The sequence below is a fragment of the Gadus chalcogrammus genome, chromosome 9, assembly GCF_026213295.1.
Source record: "Gadus chalcogrammus isolate NIFS_2021 chromosome 9, NIFS_Gcha_1.0, whole genome shotgun sequence".
In the NCBI taxonomy this organism is placed as follows: Eukaryota; Metazoa; Chordata; class Actinopteri; order Gadiformes; family Gadidae; genus Gadus; species Gadus chalcogrammus.
In genome coordinates, this window is record NC_079420.1 from 23802880 (window position 1) to 23819829 (window position 16950).

Below are 16950 nucleotides of genomic sequence, written 5' to 3' on the forward strand. Positions count from 1 at the left end.
GTCTTGTAATGTGTGACCTTGGAGGGATTTGATAGCTGGGAGCCGTACCTGCTGTCAGTTCAAAGAGCAACCGGTGATTCAACCTCTGGAGGGCTGGGTGTAGCTCCTAGCTTCTAGTTTGTAGATGTGATTGGGATATCTCACATAATGAGATAGTGGATACCGTGGATCGCCGGTGTATATCCCTTAGCTAAACAAAAGATTCACTATATCTCCCTGTCCCTCCTCGTCAATCCTGACTTCTCTTCCCTCTCTTTTTACACTCCTTCATCAGAGGAAGAGGAAAGCCAGAGTGAGAAAGAGGAAATACAAAGAGCTCCTCTCTTTGTATTTCCTCTTTCTCTCTCTGGCTTTCCTCCCTCCCTCTCCCCCCACGCTCCTCTCTCTCTTGTGCTGCTGTTGTCTCTGTGTCCCCATGATGCTACGGCTGGGGGGTCCCCATGATGCTACGGCTGGGGGTCCCCATAATGCTACGGCAGGGGGGTCCCCATGATGCTACGGCTGGGGGTCCCCATGATGCTACGGCATGGGGGTCCCCATGATGCTACGGCATGGGGGTCCCCATGATGCTACGGCTGGGGGGTCCCCATGATGCTACGGCATGGGGGTCCACATGATGCTACGGCTGGGGGGTCCCCATGATGCTACGGCATGGGGGTCCACATGATGCTACGGCTGGAGGGTCCCCATGATGCTACGGCTGGGGGGTGTCCCCATGATGCTACGGCTGGAGGGTCCCCATGATGCTACGGCTGGGGGGTCCCCATGATGCTACGGCTGGGGGGTCCCCATGATGCTACGGCTGGGGGGTCCCCATGATGCTACGGCTGGGGGTTCCCTGGTGGAGGTCTCCTCCGGACTCTGTGGTGGGGCTGCTTGGTTATGGAAACAATCATAATCACGATTATTTTGGTTAATATTGAAATGACGATTATACCAACGACTATTTTGAGTTTGAAAACATGATGGGATATTTTTTCCATGATTGGAAAAAATACACAAAATGGACAAATATACAATTTTCAAATAACAATTATATAGAGATATATATCCAGCTGTTCTGCAATTTCTTCAAAACATCAAATATACACAAAAGCGAACAAAAAGCCCATTTCAACTCGATTATATTAGGTCGGTGATCGTTTGACGCTATAATCGAAATCGCAATCCAAATTTGATGAATCGCCAAGCCTTACCCTTTGGTCTGTAGGGTGGTACATGTGTGGGACAGGAGCAGTGGACTTGCGGCGCGTCTCATTAGCTGCACTACACTGATCCCCCATGTGTCCCATCAAGTCCTAAAGATTAGACACATCTGTGGTGCCGGGCCTAGTACCACAGCTGTGGTGGACCCCTTGAAGACCACGGGGTCCCACATAGGGCTGCAACTAATGATTATTTTAATAATCGATTAATCTGTAAAAAAAAAAGAAACATTTGTAATTGCCGCATCTTTATTCAAAAACTGAACATTGCTTCAAATTCACAGTGCAGACTGAAGTGTAAAAACATCAGGTTATTGCTCCAACTTCCCGGAACTATTAAAAGTAATATTAAATTATAAAAAAATTAAAAAACATAAATGGGAAGCACAAAAAAAACATAGAATGTATGATATACATTTATAAATATACAGTATATAAGGGATGTCCATGGTTGGCCGATAAGATCTTTAACCGGTAAATACTAACGGTTAAAAAGAGATTAATCATCTTAATTTCTCTAAAATGACAGATCGTTTGTCCGTGTCAGTGTCAATCACATTTGACACGGATTACTATCTTTAACTGACGGGACTTTCTACTTCCTAGCTTAGGTAGTTGGTTTAAATGATATGGGTCGGTCCCACAGTGCTGATTTGAAATGTACCCTATAACATTTTAAATTATTTTTTTACATGAGGGGGAGGTTCTTGAGCACTCCAAGTTATAGATCCCTGGAGCTGTGATTGATTAAATAATAGCAACTCATCTGCATCATCATATTTGAGACTGGTGGGGAGAAAACATGTGGACCTGCTTTCCTTCTGCACCCAAGCCAAACATCTCAAAAACCTAAACTACATCCCAGCCAACTTTGTTTTAAAAGTGTGTCTTAAGTCTGCGAGACGTACAAACAACATCGACCTACAAAATATAAAATTTATCAACAAACAAAGCAATTACAGAAACTAGTGATGTCCCGATCTGATCCACGGCCTCGGAATCGGTCCGATAATAGCCCAGTATGCTGGATCAGATATCGGAGGGGAGAAAAAAAATATGATCCGATCTGCACACTGTGTCACGTGATTACACCACTAGTAGCCAATTAGGCTCATGCGCATCAGAGCTACCTGTTGAGTCATGTCAGCAGTGTGGCAGTGTTTCAACCTTAAAGAAGAAGATGTTCAACAGCCGAGTGTAACATGCAGCTGTTGCTGAGCGCGATCACGCAGCCACGCTCTCCAGCTTGGCAAGAGTGGAGGACAACTATTTTGATTGCCAAGCTTGTGGCTATCCAAAGGGCTAACCCTTTCGAACCTTGCGGTCGTCCAATCAATTACAATTATTAATTGATTTTATCTATGATTGTATATCGGGCGTTTGTGTGTGGGGACCCCCGTTTATATGGCTAGAGGCTAGCTGCTTCCTACATATGTGATTTGTTCCCGGTAGAAGCTACATGCTAACAACCATGCTTAAACTATCTTTTTCACTTCATGCTATCTACACAAACGGTTTGCCATATGAAAGCTGAGACTCCAAGGAGTACAACGGTACAAGCCTCATCATATTGTGAGCTTATCTTGAATGACGTCTAAAACACACTTTTCCTGGTTAGTATATGTAATGAGACACACACACTCACGCACAAACGATTAACGCTCTTTGGGCTTGGCAAACGTTGTAGAAACAACGTACACCGGAAACAAAACAACAAGCAGGCCGCACAAACTTGTTGGGGCAAGCAAGGATACGGAGTGGGTGAAAAGCTCCTTAAAAGTGTGTGTGTGTCTGTGTGTCACTCTGTTCGAGCCTGCAGGAGAGTTCAATGTTGTCATAAGCTGTTACGTCTTTTTGACCAATCGCAGTTCAAGGCCCACCTGGGCTGTACCACTTTGGGAGGGGCCGCTCAGTTACTCAAGACAAAATCAACTTGGTTGCGATGTTGACAGTTTGTGAGTGTTGCGTCTGTTGAGGGAGTGAGAGGTTGCGGGCGCACAGCTCAGGCTGCCGGACGGCGCTGCAAGGAACTTTTATAAACACAATATTTTTATCCCGCAGTAATCAGCCCGACAGCCCCGAAATGTTAACGGCCCACCGGGAATTCCTCAGTCTATCCCGATTACGCTCCGATTACACTCCGCCACTGTGTGTGTGTGTGTGTGTGTGTGTAGGTGTTATTCGTTAGCGTGGTAATGTGTGTAGGGCTACGTACAGTAGGAATATTCATACTTTAAATAATAAATGTTATAGTATTTCCCATCTTTGCTGAGCAAGAGTTTTGTTCGAAAATTCAGTGATTGAAACAAATAAAAGCCTGGGCTATTGAAGTTTTAGTTCAGTTTAGTTTATTTATTTAGCACACTTTAGCATTAATGATGCAAGGAGGGAACGAAGCCCAATGGGCTTGTACAAGAGTTCCACCCCTGTCAATAATCACAATCAAATCATATTTATTAGGCTGACAAATAAACTTCAGAAAATAAGGAGACAAAGTACATAAATAATCAAAATAATCAAAATTAAATGGAAAAGGATGTGGTAAATACATGTCTTAGATAGAGAAAAATAACAATGTGGGGCAATGGAGAAGACGGGGGGTGATGAGATGATTCATGAAAAGATAATATGTTTTTTAAGATGCTTTTTAAAGAGGGAGTGGGATGATATGGATCTTAATAGGGGGGGTAAGACATTCCATAATGCAGGGCCTCTATAAGACATACTCAATTGATGATGTGATGTGCGGGAAAAGGGTAAAGATAGGTTGTTATTATTGCTGTGTCTAGTACGATGTGAATGTACGTTAAATGAGTAAGTAAACAAAGTCTGAAAGCTTTCAGGAAAATCTTGGTCTCTTGTTAAACGACAAATACAACAAGTTTGTTTTATCAGAAACAACAGCCACATGAGTGATTACTATTTTTTTCAGCGCAAAGGGCTCACAAACATCATTCAACATTAAGTGCAACAACTATCATCATATTCAGTGCAGTTGTAGTGGCGACTTTAATTTAAGTCTTTCATGAATGATATTGTTTCAAAGCAAACTAGACACATGGGTTTACCTTCTATGAACAGATACTCTGCTTCCCATCTTGACTGAAAGGTAGGGTCTTCTTGATCCATGTTTGCACTGCTCATGGCCATGGTAACCTGTCTTTATTTCTCGCTGATCGGGAAGGCCTGGGGCCCCGAGATTGCATAGGAAGCGTCCTCTATCTTTGAACAGCAATATATAAATACAATGACTGACTCAATTAAAAATTATCTGCGGGCCGCATTGAGTGAGAATGCGGGCCGCAATGCGGCACCCGAGCCACCAGTTGCCCATTCCTGATTTAGACCAATGGAAAGTCCAGAATGGAAACGGAATTGAGAACGTAATAGTTTTACTGCTTTATAAAAATAAAACATATTTCTTTTGAAATTATTACATGCAACTATTCTTGTCTTCTGCCATCAATGTTTTTGTCTTTCAATCGGCAAATAACTGACAATAAATTCCATTCCTATTGTCTAAGAAAACCTTGAATAGTTTTAACATTATAAATTCATAGACCCCTTTTACATAGACCACGCCCACATAGACCACGCCCACATATACCACACCTACATAGACCCCTCCTACATAGACCCCGCCTACATAGACCACGCCTACATAGAGCCCTCCTCCTTTCATTATGCGTTAATGAGATGCAGAGACACAAGGTGGCTGATGGACAGCGGGAGGAGGTGAGAGTGGGGGAGGGATCAGGGAGAGTTGAGATGGCTTAAGTTGCATCAAGAGGCATCTTTTTATTTGTGCTTCTAAAATGGCCTCACAAAGAAGCTTCAAGAATCTTTGATTTCCAAACACAACCCTTAAGGAGCTTCACAAAGCCAAACTGGCTTTTATAAAAAAAAAATGTTGGTAAGCTGGGGACCAGGACCAGTCAATAACCGCTGCAATTGGCTGGTAATAAATATATTTATAACAAGTTTAGTTTTTTTTTGGTTTCATACACTGTCAACTGTACGCAGACCCACCATGCAAACTCTCTTATCCAACCCAAAAGGCCCGTTCTGAGGAACACCCAGAGGATATTGAATGGTTGCACCACAATGGCTCAGCAGTAGCACAGAGCCAGCAGATGGCTAAAGACTCGCAGCTGTAACCAACCTTTTCAAGCCCAAGATCACTTTTAATAAAAAATGTAAGATATAATCCCATTTAGGAAAAACATCCCACTGTATCCCCAATTAAGGCCACTTAATTTATGGGTAATGCACAATATCCATATTTAGAGTAAACTTCTGTAAATATGGTCGCAAAGTTGTTTCCAAACACCAAGCTTTACTTAGAAGGCCTAAATTGCGTCCATCGTGTGTCCTGGGGTCTCATTTATAACAGTTGCGTATGCACAAAACGGGGCTGAAAGTGGCGTACGTGACTTTCCACGCCAAGGTTGTGATCTATAAAAAACTAACTTGACGGGAGAATGTGCGCAGCCCTAAGCAAACTCTGACCCATGCGTACGCATGGTTTGGAGGAAAAGGAGAATTGGCGACACAGACGGTGTGGTGGTGAACTGAAGTCAGACAGAAGAAATGTAGAGAAGAACGATTAGTTTTTATCATCGTCCTTCATAAATTTAATTTCAACCCGTATCATGCGTTAAATCTATGTAATCAGAATAATTTAATTCTGTAATCAGAAAAGAAGTAATCTGCGTTATTTCTCAGTTATAACTCCAGAAACATCTCCTTAGAATCTAAATGAAAATTCAAAATGAAAATTCTCTATATTTAATCCCGCCACTCCATACTGTCCACTGTCGGCGCGACTGCATGGAATAAAGCATCTGTCCAACATGTGTCAATAACATAATATTTTTATGTGACACCGTCAACACATAATCAAATGTCAATTAAATCCCAAGTGTGAAAAACCAAGCCACATACTCCTCATCCAAATCCATGCTTTTTATGACAAATCAGGTTTAAATAGGGGTTATGTTCAAGAACATTTTACGTGGGAGATTACAAACTGATCATCCAAGGTGTTCTCAGTCAGTCTTATTACCGTAACCCTATTAATACAGCGGTGAGCCCCTGCGTAATGCTGCACCATGGCACTGCTGGCACCATGCTGGCACCATGCAAATGGCAGGATTCGGAGGGAGAGGGTCTTTTCGGGCCTCCACCTCACCCACAAGTGTCTCCACTTCAACCTCCGTGAAATTTCCCTTTTTTGATTTTCTCAGTCCCTCTGCCATTCTTTCAGACAAGACATAATACTTCCATCTGAGTCTGTTTTATATGCAGATCATATAAAACAGGTTGTTTGCATTGACCATTTATGGTTAAAAAGGGGCGTGTACAGGGCGGAACGTGAAGCTGATTCAGCTGCGCACACTCGTAGGCACTCTGTGATTTATAAAGCAAAGATTGCTTAGAGGTGTGCGTACGCAGGGTTTTATAAGCCTGACATTTTTTGCCGCACGTGACGCAAAACTTGGCTTTTGGGCGTACGTACACTTTTAGTAACGATCCCACGCACAGTTTTATAAATGAGACCCCTGGTCTTTTCTTTCAGATCAGACAAAGAACCCAAGTCCAATAACCAAGCAGCGTCAGATATCTGCTAATAAGAAAAGTAATTTATTCTGGAATCATGTATAGAACCCGCTGGAGCACAACTGAACAGCGACCGTCTCACGATCAAATCTCCATATGCAGAATCCCGTTATCAATAAAGACTTAAATAGCGTTGTTCGAGCACCAACGTGCGAATTGAGTTAACTTTACCAACAAAACCGTCGTCACAACAGTGTCAAGTCAATTTCCTAAGCTGCCAGCGCCTGTTGATGTGTCACACGCTGATAGTTTAGGCTAATACTAGGCGCTTAATTAATTATAGATTTTTTGTATATTTTATATATAATAATACTGTAAGTGTACAGTACTGTTGAGAGTCATGTGTTATCTACTCGTATTGCCAGCATGCGTTTGTGGTGTGAATTTTTCCCACACTGCTAGGTAAATCTAGCGTTTGAAACCAGAAAAATCTGATGCATTTGTTATTGGTGTTTTTATCTGAAAAGCATTGTAAGCCAATCAAATTGAGCAAATAGTTTATGCCTGCGATTTTATCTATTCCTTGTATCTTTTTACATGCTGCTGGGCAGTTGTTGAGCTGTAGGCCAATCACATGCTTTAAATAGTTTAAGCACCGCAAGATCGCTGTCTTGTAGGGGGTTCTGTCCGGAGTTAAATGGTCTATCAGTGTCTTCATGGTCTGCGTCAGGGTTTTAATGGCCTGTCAGAGTATTAATGGTCTTTAAGGGTCTAACCCATGGTCGGATTTAGGCTTGGCACACGTAAAATGCTGCTTGCAGCTTTAATTATTGTTATTATTCCGCCACGTTAAACGTACACAGCCTAATCCGCTCGCATGCTTTTTATGAAACTTTCTACAGCTCTAGAGGCTCTCTCAAGATTAACAGAGAGCAAATATTACACTGTCTGGCCCAAAGGTGGCGCTACAGCAATAGACCAATAATGAAAGATATAACAAGCATATCTCGTGATCCCTTTGACTTCGAGTCATGAAGTCTTGCAAGCACATTCATATCCTCACGGTGAACAAATTGGTCTCAAGAACATGTGACTTTCTTTGGATAGATTCATGACTAGGGATGGGAATTGATAAGAATTTCACGATTCCGATTCCGATTCCGATTCTGCTTATCGATCCGATTCTTTATCGATTCTCTTATCGATTCTCATTGGGTGAGAAAATAAGTATAAATGTGTTTGTTTGCATTACATCTCTTTAATATCTGATCAGAAGTGCTTCTAGTATTAGGAAATTGTACATTTTCAAATCAATTGGTCTAGACGAAAAGATATATTTCGTTTTTTAAGCCCAAATGCCATCATTATGTGCCATACAACTAAAAACACAGACTGAAAACAGCCAAGTAAGAGCTTGTGCCTTTTGGAATTCTAACAGTGCTCATTTGCATTCAACTTGTAACAAAATTAAACTGACATAAACAAAATGAAGCATTGATTGGACAGAGATTTATTAGATGGGCCTACCTAATAAACCGTTGGAACACACAAGACCGGAAACCATAGCAATGCCGGTAAACAAACCCCGAGAAGCCCAATCCCTATGAGAGCTCCCCACGCTACGGCCATCCGGAGGCGACAGAGCTGTTGGCCGTGATATTATATATACAATTATAATATAGTATATAATATATTATATACTATTATATATAGAGCACCGGGAGTCGCAAACTGCAACAATCACTTTCTCCTCCATTCCGCGGTTCACCCGGACTGCACTGCACTGAGTTTGACGGCTGAACGCGGATTGGCTGTTACGTTACACATGTCACTCAGTTATCACGCTGTTGAAAGCTGATTGGCTGTCATCACGACAAAAACTTGTCATCGGTTTTCTCCCGCGAAAAACTCGCCCTTATACGCGTCTCTACGTTCACTTTGTATGGGATCTTGTCGCCCCGTCGCATTTGGTGTGAACGCACAATGCAATTCTTCCCCGGCGGCGACATGTTTGCTGCGTTCTGAACCAAATCAAAGCAGCGTGTGTGTGACGTCACAACGCATTTGCCGCGACCGGAACCGATAAGCGGAATCGTTAAGCAGGCTTGCTAACGATTCCAAGGAATCGGTTGACTCGGAACCGGTTCTGAACAAGAACCGGTTCTCGATTCCCATCCCTATTCATGACCATCTTGAACTTTGTTAAAAACAGTCAATTCCCTAAGGATGAACAGGTCAACAGAGGATGCCATTGCCATTGTGTTACAATTACAATTAGGGCACTTGGCAGACGCTTTTATCCAAAGCTACTTACATCGGTTGATACACACATTGACCTACCGACGGCAGAGTCAACCATGCAAGTTGACAGCCAGCTCGTCAGGAGCAGTTAGGGTTAAGTGTCTTGCTCAGGGACACATCAACACTCAGCTAGGAGGAGCTGGGGATCGAACTAGCAACCTTACGGTTACAAGGCAACTGCTCTACCTCCTGAGCTCTACTCTACTAGAACATCTTGAGCACAGGAACACATATTAGAGACTCCTTTTTGTGGACTTTAGTTCAGCCTTCAACACTATACTGCCAAACAAGCTACACAGCAAATTACACAAACTCGGCCTGAACACCACATTATGCAACTGGATTTTGGACTTTCTAACCCACCGCACACAACATGTCAGGATTGGCAGGTCCCCCCCACCCTGCCCATGAACACCGGGGCCCCTCAGGGTTGCATGCTCAGCCCACTTCTCTAAACTCTTTTCACACACGACCGCTGCTCCTCTTCTCCATCTACCCTCATAGTGAAATTTGCTGACGACACAACAGTACTTGGCCTCATCACAGGAAATGATGAGACCTCATACAGGAGGGAGGCTTAGGGATGTGCATCTCCATCAGGAGGACGATGCGATACACATCTCGATGCACTGCCAACGATCCGATACATTCAAGATACATAAAAGCAGCTACTAATGCGATACGATACGATTCACCCCTATTGCGATGCAGTGCGATTCGACACGATACGATTCGACACGATGCGATTCAACAAGATGCGATTCAACAAGATGCGATGCTAAATAATACAATTCTATGCAATTTAATATGATACATAATGATTTATTTATTTGTCAGACAACAAATCAGTAACCAGGTTTCTGACAAAAGAAAACATTTATGTGTATGTGTGTAAGTGTTCTGAATGTAACATTTTTTCACTATACCTGACAGTCACAACACAGTTTGCTTCATCCTAAACATGTGGATCAACTGCCTCACACACTAAATTTAACTAATTTGTCCTATTTTCAGGTTTTTCTTAAAGGTCCCATGACATGAAAATCTCACTTTGGGAGGTTTTCTAACATAAATATGAGTTCCCTAGCCTGCCTATGGTCCCCCAGTGGCTAAAACTTGCGTTTGGTGTAAAACTAGCACTAGCTGTTCTGCTCGCCTTTGAAAAAACGGAGCCTGAAGCGCGCTGATTTGGAATGTCTGTGCTCATGACGTCATCAGGAATCTCAGCTCCTCCCCTTACTCTGCCTGGCCCGCCCAGAGACGTTGGCCCGCCAATGAGACTCGACCGTGCGAGCGCCACATGTGTGTGTGTGAATACACACACTGTAACGCAAGTGTTTCTTGTCGGTTCTTTGACGTGTCTTGTATTTCCACAACGAGACTGTCGTGGGGGTTATCTAAGCCATGGTTGAGAAGGAATTGGGGGAAAGGAACTTTGGTTTGACTCGCTGAAGTACATGAACTGCGACATGCCGCCGGTTGCCGCGAGGCACCATCGCCCGGCAGCGGGCAGCCGGCAGCAGGCAGCGCGCGGTTCAGTCGACTTCAGGTTGATGTGAAAGTGGAAGAACCAGAGACGTCGCAGAACCCGACAAAGTCGTTTATGATTCATAATATCGTCTGGAGGCGCACACAATATGTTATATGATATAGATATCTATGTATTATATGATATTATTTAGATATAGAGCTCCAGGACTGTAACGCAAGTGTTGTACACTACCTTGTTATTTGGATAACCGTTCTGCTGTTGGTGTGATGGCTCATAACACGTCGGACTCTCGTCTCTGGTATTTCTACAACGAGACTCGTATTGGGGGTTATCTCAGCCAAGGTTGAGAATGAATTGGGGGGAAGGAACTTTGGCTTTGACTCCCTCAAGAACATGAACCACGACAAGGAGGAGAAAGGGATCTTTGCCGGGCAGCGCTTATGCACCTCCGCCTCCGGCGGTGGTTCCTCAGCGGGGCTCAAGCGGGAGACATTCGCCGCCAACAATCCCTTTCTCCTCCATGTCGTGGTTCATGTTCTCTCTTTCTTTGCAAAGCCAAAGTTTTGCCAAACCTTGGACTTATTGCAAGCTTTAGGGACGTATAACTCCTCATCAGCCATTGTAACTCTCCCGAACACTCCTTCAACTCGCTCGATACTTGGCCGCGACACTTCACGAGAATCTGCCACTGACAGCAGTGGAGATGAGAGCGCGTTTAGGAAACAGTTAGAGAGGGGGAATCTAGAAATATACAATTGTACCGGATTATACCGATGCAAAATTTTTAGGTACGATGCATCGTGGTTCATCCCACATTGTATCCGATGCACCCATTTTTGATCCGGGCCATCGCATCGTGAGCTTTTATGACGATGCATCGGTGCGAACCGGTGAATCTTCCCATCCCTACGAGAGACTGGTTGAGTGGTGCCGTGATCACAACCTGGTTCTCAACACCACCAAGACCAAGGAAGTGATCATCGATTTCCACAGGGCCAGACACCTCAGCCACTCTTAACTCCTAATCAGAGGGGAGGAGGTAGAGAGTGTGTCCAACTTCAAGTTTCTGGGCGTGACTGTGGCCAACGATCTGTCCTGGAGGTCCAACATCTCCTCTGCCGTGGGTTAGGCACAACAACGCCTCTTCTACCTGCGGAAACTTGCGCTACGGCCACACCAAACGCGTTACTCGCGTTGGATAACGCGAGTAACGCGCCTAACCTGACGCTTGATCATTGTGTGATGGTTCAACGCTTCCAACGCGTCAACGCGCCAACGCAGCTAGATGAGTCCATGTCCATGCAAGTGAACGGAGCGTTCCCTCTTCGTCATAACTATCAAACCAAACATCCTTCACATTCACAGAGCAAACATTATGAAAGTAAAATGCACATTTCTCGATAAAAATGTTTCCATAAACTCATTTAATGGCGTATGTTACTATTTCCACCCAGAATAAAGAAAGATGTCGGCCGTATGCTTCTGTGCAAGCTGTGCTATCGCGGCTAAGCGTCACGCGTTGGAGCGTTGAAAGTTAAATTTTTTGAACTCCGGACGTTGGGCAGTAACGCCCAACGCCCGCAGTAGCGCCCAACGCAGTAACGCGTTGGGCGCGTTACTGCGTTTACGTGCGTAATTACGTGCGTCTGCCGCGTCTAACGCCCCTAACGCGACGCTTCAACGCGTGTAACGTGTCTATGCGCCTACACCAATGAATCCCTATGCAAAAATGCCGGTTTTCAACGCCCCTAACGCGAGTAACGCGGTTGGTGTGGCCGTACCTTGAAAAGGGCAAAGCTTCCACAGGGACTGATGGTCAACTTCTACCACTGCACAGTAGAGAGCGTCCTCACCTACGGACTACTGGTGTGGTTCTCCAGCTGCACCAGGGCAGTAAAGGAGGCCCTCCACAGAGTGGTCAAGGCTGCAGGAGGATCATTGGGATGAGCCTCGCAGAGATCTCCACAGTCTTCACCTCCCGCTGCCTACGCCAGGTGAACAACATCCTACAGGACCAGTTCCACCCAGCGCACCATCTCTACCAGCGACTGCCCTCTGGAAGAAGATACCGTTCCATCTGCTCCAGGACCAACAGACTGACCAACAGCCTCTATCCACAGGCTGTCAGACTGTTGAACGAACTACCTGCCCCCCGCACCCTCAACCCCTCGGTCACATAACCCCCACTATAACTCCCACTCATTAACTGTGAACCGGACTGCATTGCTGCACTGTACACTATTTTCCATCTATTACAGGACTGCAGCCCCCCCCCCCCCCTCATCCGATGCACTCACACATCACAATAACTATGGACTGGGCTTGCATTGCTGCATTCTTATTCTCTTTCCTCTCACACATTGGAGCTATAACTGGACTGTTGACATTTCAATTGCACTTTTGGGTTATTGTTATTATTTATATATTTATATACCATAGCATATGGGAGATCTATCTTTATAGTGGGTAATGTATGCCATCAGGTACTTGTATGCCAGTGGTGGTGGTGATGCTCTAAACACAATTTCGTTTTTTAACTCTGTTGAACAAGGACAATAAAAAATCGAATCTAATCTAAGGATCCTAGGATTTTGGATTTAAATAAAAATCCTTTATCATCTATGGACGAATGTCTTCAATCTGATTTAAGAGGAAGTATGTACAATAAAGATTAAAGCACCCAGGAGCCATTGAGTTCTTAATGGTCTGCCTCAGGGTCTTATTGGTCTGCTTTAGGCTTGGCCCCCGTAAAATGCTGCTTGCTGCATTAATTCTTGTTTTTACTGTAATTCTGGGCTGGGATGTAGTTTAGGCTTTTTGATATTTCACAGCGGTGCAAAATGAAAGCAGGTCCACCTGTTTTCCCTCCACCATGTCGTTTTCGAAGTGCAGGACGGACTGGTCTTTTGAATGTATAAGAACCATGGGATCCTGTGTGGAATTGACATGATGGTCAGTGCGTTCATACCACCATCCGCTTGCCAAAAGACCACATTACACACAATCTATTTGTTCAAAGACGACTATATTTAAATCTGTCAATTAACATTCTCTTCTGTGGATGGCATATAAATTGCACATTTACACATTGCTGAGCCATGGTTAGTCTCTCCTCCAAATCAAACAGAGTTTTGAGAGTGTTTGGTTCAACTGTCTTGCAGTGAGAAGTAAAGAACTGGAATGAGACCAATGAGGGCTGAAGGAGGAAGAGGGATGTAGGAGCTGGATAGAGAGGCACACGCATGGCAAGAGACAGGGATGGAGAGTGGATTGGAGATAAAGATAAAAGATAAAACAGAAGGAGGGATATAGAGAGGAGGAGGGGAGAAGAAACAGTGACCAAGGGGGAGGGGAGTGTGTTGGGGATGGAGATGGATGTTCATCTGGAGGTAAGAGGAGATGGGGGAGGATTCAGGATTGCATTCTGGGTTGTAGGGGGAGGGGAGGACAGGGTACAAGGAGTAGATAGGAGTTGAATGAGGGAAGAGGGATGAATCCCCCCCCCCCCAGCGAGGAGCCCCTCTACCTCCGTAAGAGTAGCTATAAATAGATCCAGTAGAGCCATGTTTCTCCTGCATGAAAGACTATAAATACCCCCCAGCGTCCGCATTACTCTTTATCCTTCTGACGTCCTACTGTATAACCAGGGACGCTGTGGCACTGGGGAGGTGTGTTTGTTTGTCTGCACCAAATGGATGTCGGTTCTCCTGAGCCAAACACTCCTTATAAATATCCACTACCATGTTGACTTAAGGGCTTTGTAATGGATAAGGTGTTTCACAGGAAAACAGTACAAAAGTATCTATATGCAATAGCAATATATTTCTATGCAAATGAAATGAGTTTAAGGAATATAATACAAATTAAAAACGTATGCAATTCATTTGATAATATTCACCATAAAAACTGCATGACCCAAGATGCATGCTTCTAAAACGACAATGAAAAGTATAGAAATACTGTAGCCAGTAAGAATCTTGACAAAAAGTGAGAACCTAAAAACATTATAATTATGCAGGCTGAGTATACAGTTTAAACTGCTATGACAAACAGCGGGATATGCCTTGTTGTCTAGAGTACCCACTCAGTGCAAATCAACCAGGTTTGTAACCACTTCAGCCTGACCAGCACGAAACCGGGCTGAATGTTTGTCCATGTTTGAATGCTCAGATCAATGTGAAAAAACACAACTCTACCCAAACTCGTATTGATGGTAAAAAAAATGCCTGAGAGGTGTCTGAACTGATTATGTGTATTTCGTCCTCATTTTATTTTACAAAAACAGTGCTTCATCCTTACCAATTGTCCTAAGTCCTCATAACTTGTCAAAAACAATTGTATAACTTATGATACAAGTGTGTGTTGTATTTTTTTACATCATAAGCGTGGTTTGACTGATTCACATTGGGACTGGTAAAATGACTTGTTCAACACCTATGATTCAATAAATGGGTAAATGCCACACCCTGATGACCTTACAGTGCCCTGTACTACGAACCTCGCTGAATATACCCAGACCTTCTTGGGAAAGCCTGGATCGACAGAGAAGCAACTCGCGAGTTAAATGGTACTACGAAGCTCACTTAGGACTTGATTAGTTGAGCCAGATCTTCCGCTTTAGGTTCAATCTGTCCACGTGAATGGGGCGTTTATCTTGTCATTTTACTCACCTTTACAAACTGGATAGACAAAGCAGTCTATATAAATGCGTATCAGTGAAAAGATTCTGCATGTTGTCTATAAATTAACCTTGCCAAATGCTGAATTGTTCGCCATTAATCCCAATAGAATGATGGTGATTTCAAAATGCATAAGCAACGTCCAACCTGCCTTATTCTATAATTTAGGGAATTTACCTTAAATACACCCTATGTAAGAAATGTATCGCATATGTTTTAAACCGCTGAGAGGTAGCGACGGTGGCATAGTGGATTATTATAAGACCCGAACGCCAGCGACCAGGGTTCAAATCTCGCCAGTCTATCATCATGCATTTTGTTCCCATAGGTGTGGTGCCAGCACGGCCTTCAAAATATGTGTTCAAGTTCAAAATAAACACAAAAATATAATTCCATAACCTTAAGTGATGAATATGTATTCCATATGCATTAGAATCTGGACTTTATAAGCTTCACATGAATGCGCGTCACTTGGGAGTCGAACCCCCTGCACAGAAATTCAAGATTGATGCGGTACCTCCACAGCCTACCACTCTCTCACAGAGACACAATGCGCAACGGTAAGCATTGTCTACATAAGGTCCAACAAGGACGATCAAATAGAGAATACCCTCTGATGAGAACCTGTATCTCATAAAGAATATTCTCAGGCAATGCCAAGGGATTGGTCCCGAAAGAGCCTCTGTTGGAGAGACCCCTGTACGACAAGGGCTCCGAGGTCCACGGGAACACCCAGTAATGGTGACGCCATTGTCAAAGGAGGGGCTAAGAAGCTGCGCACGCCTGATGGACTTAGCTGAAAACCTGCTCCCGACCAGGTTTGGTTGAAAGCATAAGTCACCATTGTGATACAGTGTCGCTAAAAGAGAGCGATTTTCATGTCCCAGCTAACCCAGGCTTTGAGCGCAACACACAGTACCTTGCTAACCCACTAATCAAGATTCGTAGTACAGGCCACAGGTTGACCAAAGACCATTTTGTTATTAAAAAAATATTGGGAGCAATGTGTCAAGCTTCATTCATCTCCCCACCTATGATACTGATCTGTCATGTCTTCTCAATATATTTTTGAAATGCTTTGTTTCAGTCTTTCAGGTAGTTTAACATTGTTGTTTGAGATAAATTGTTTATGTTTATATTGGTGTGATAATGACAATTTAGCAAAAATAAAATGTTGAGATGATGTGGCAGAGTATGCAGACAGCTCTGACTTCTGTTCTGGCTCAACCCTGCTTGTTGATAGTGTCCTAAGCAGGCAGCAGCCATGAGCGGTAAGGCTCATCTGACAGACCAAGAGCCCGCTGGCCAGCAGAACACATTGACACTAAATAGAGGATGTCTTCCTCTCACTGTAACCCAGGGCATATAAACTGGCTACCAGCATACCGTCATAATATGTCTGGTAAAATACATATATATATATATAACTCGACTCATCCTCTGAGCACCACCCTAGTTGCTTACTTATTGCCAGCCAAAACATCAACACATCATGACATATGGTCTAACCAATCAGACTACAAGTCCGACGACTTGTTTCCGCCCCCTTTCTGAACCACGAAGAGTATCCATCGGTCAGCAGAACAGACAGAAGTGCCGCTGGTTGAAAAGTTAGAGAAGACATCAAGTCAGAAGACGGCATTAAACAAAACAAAAAGCAGAGTCCAAAGCTGGAAACAAATGACACGAAACACCTTGCTTCTTCTTCCGAAGT

General features: G+C 43.8%; 1 protein-coding gene across 1 annotated transcript in view; it reads left to right on the top strand.

The window, feature by feature from the left end:
- LOC130389480 (membrane-associated guanylate kinase, WW and PDZ domain-containing protein 2-like) overlaps positions 1–16950 on the top strand; it is a 129186-nt gene that overhangs the window by 18830 nt on the left and 93406 nt on the right. The gene's annotated exons all lie outside the window — the stretch shown is intronic.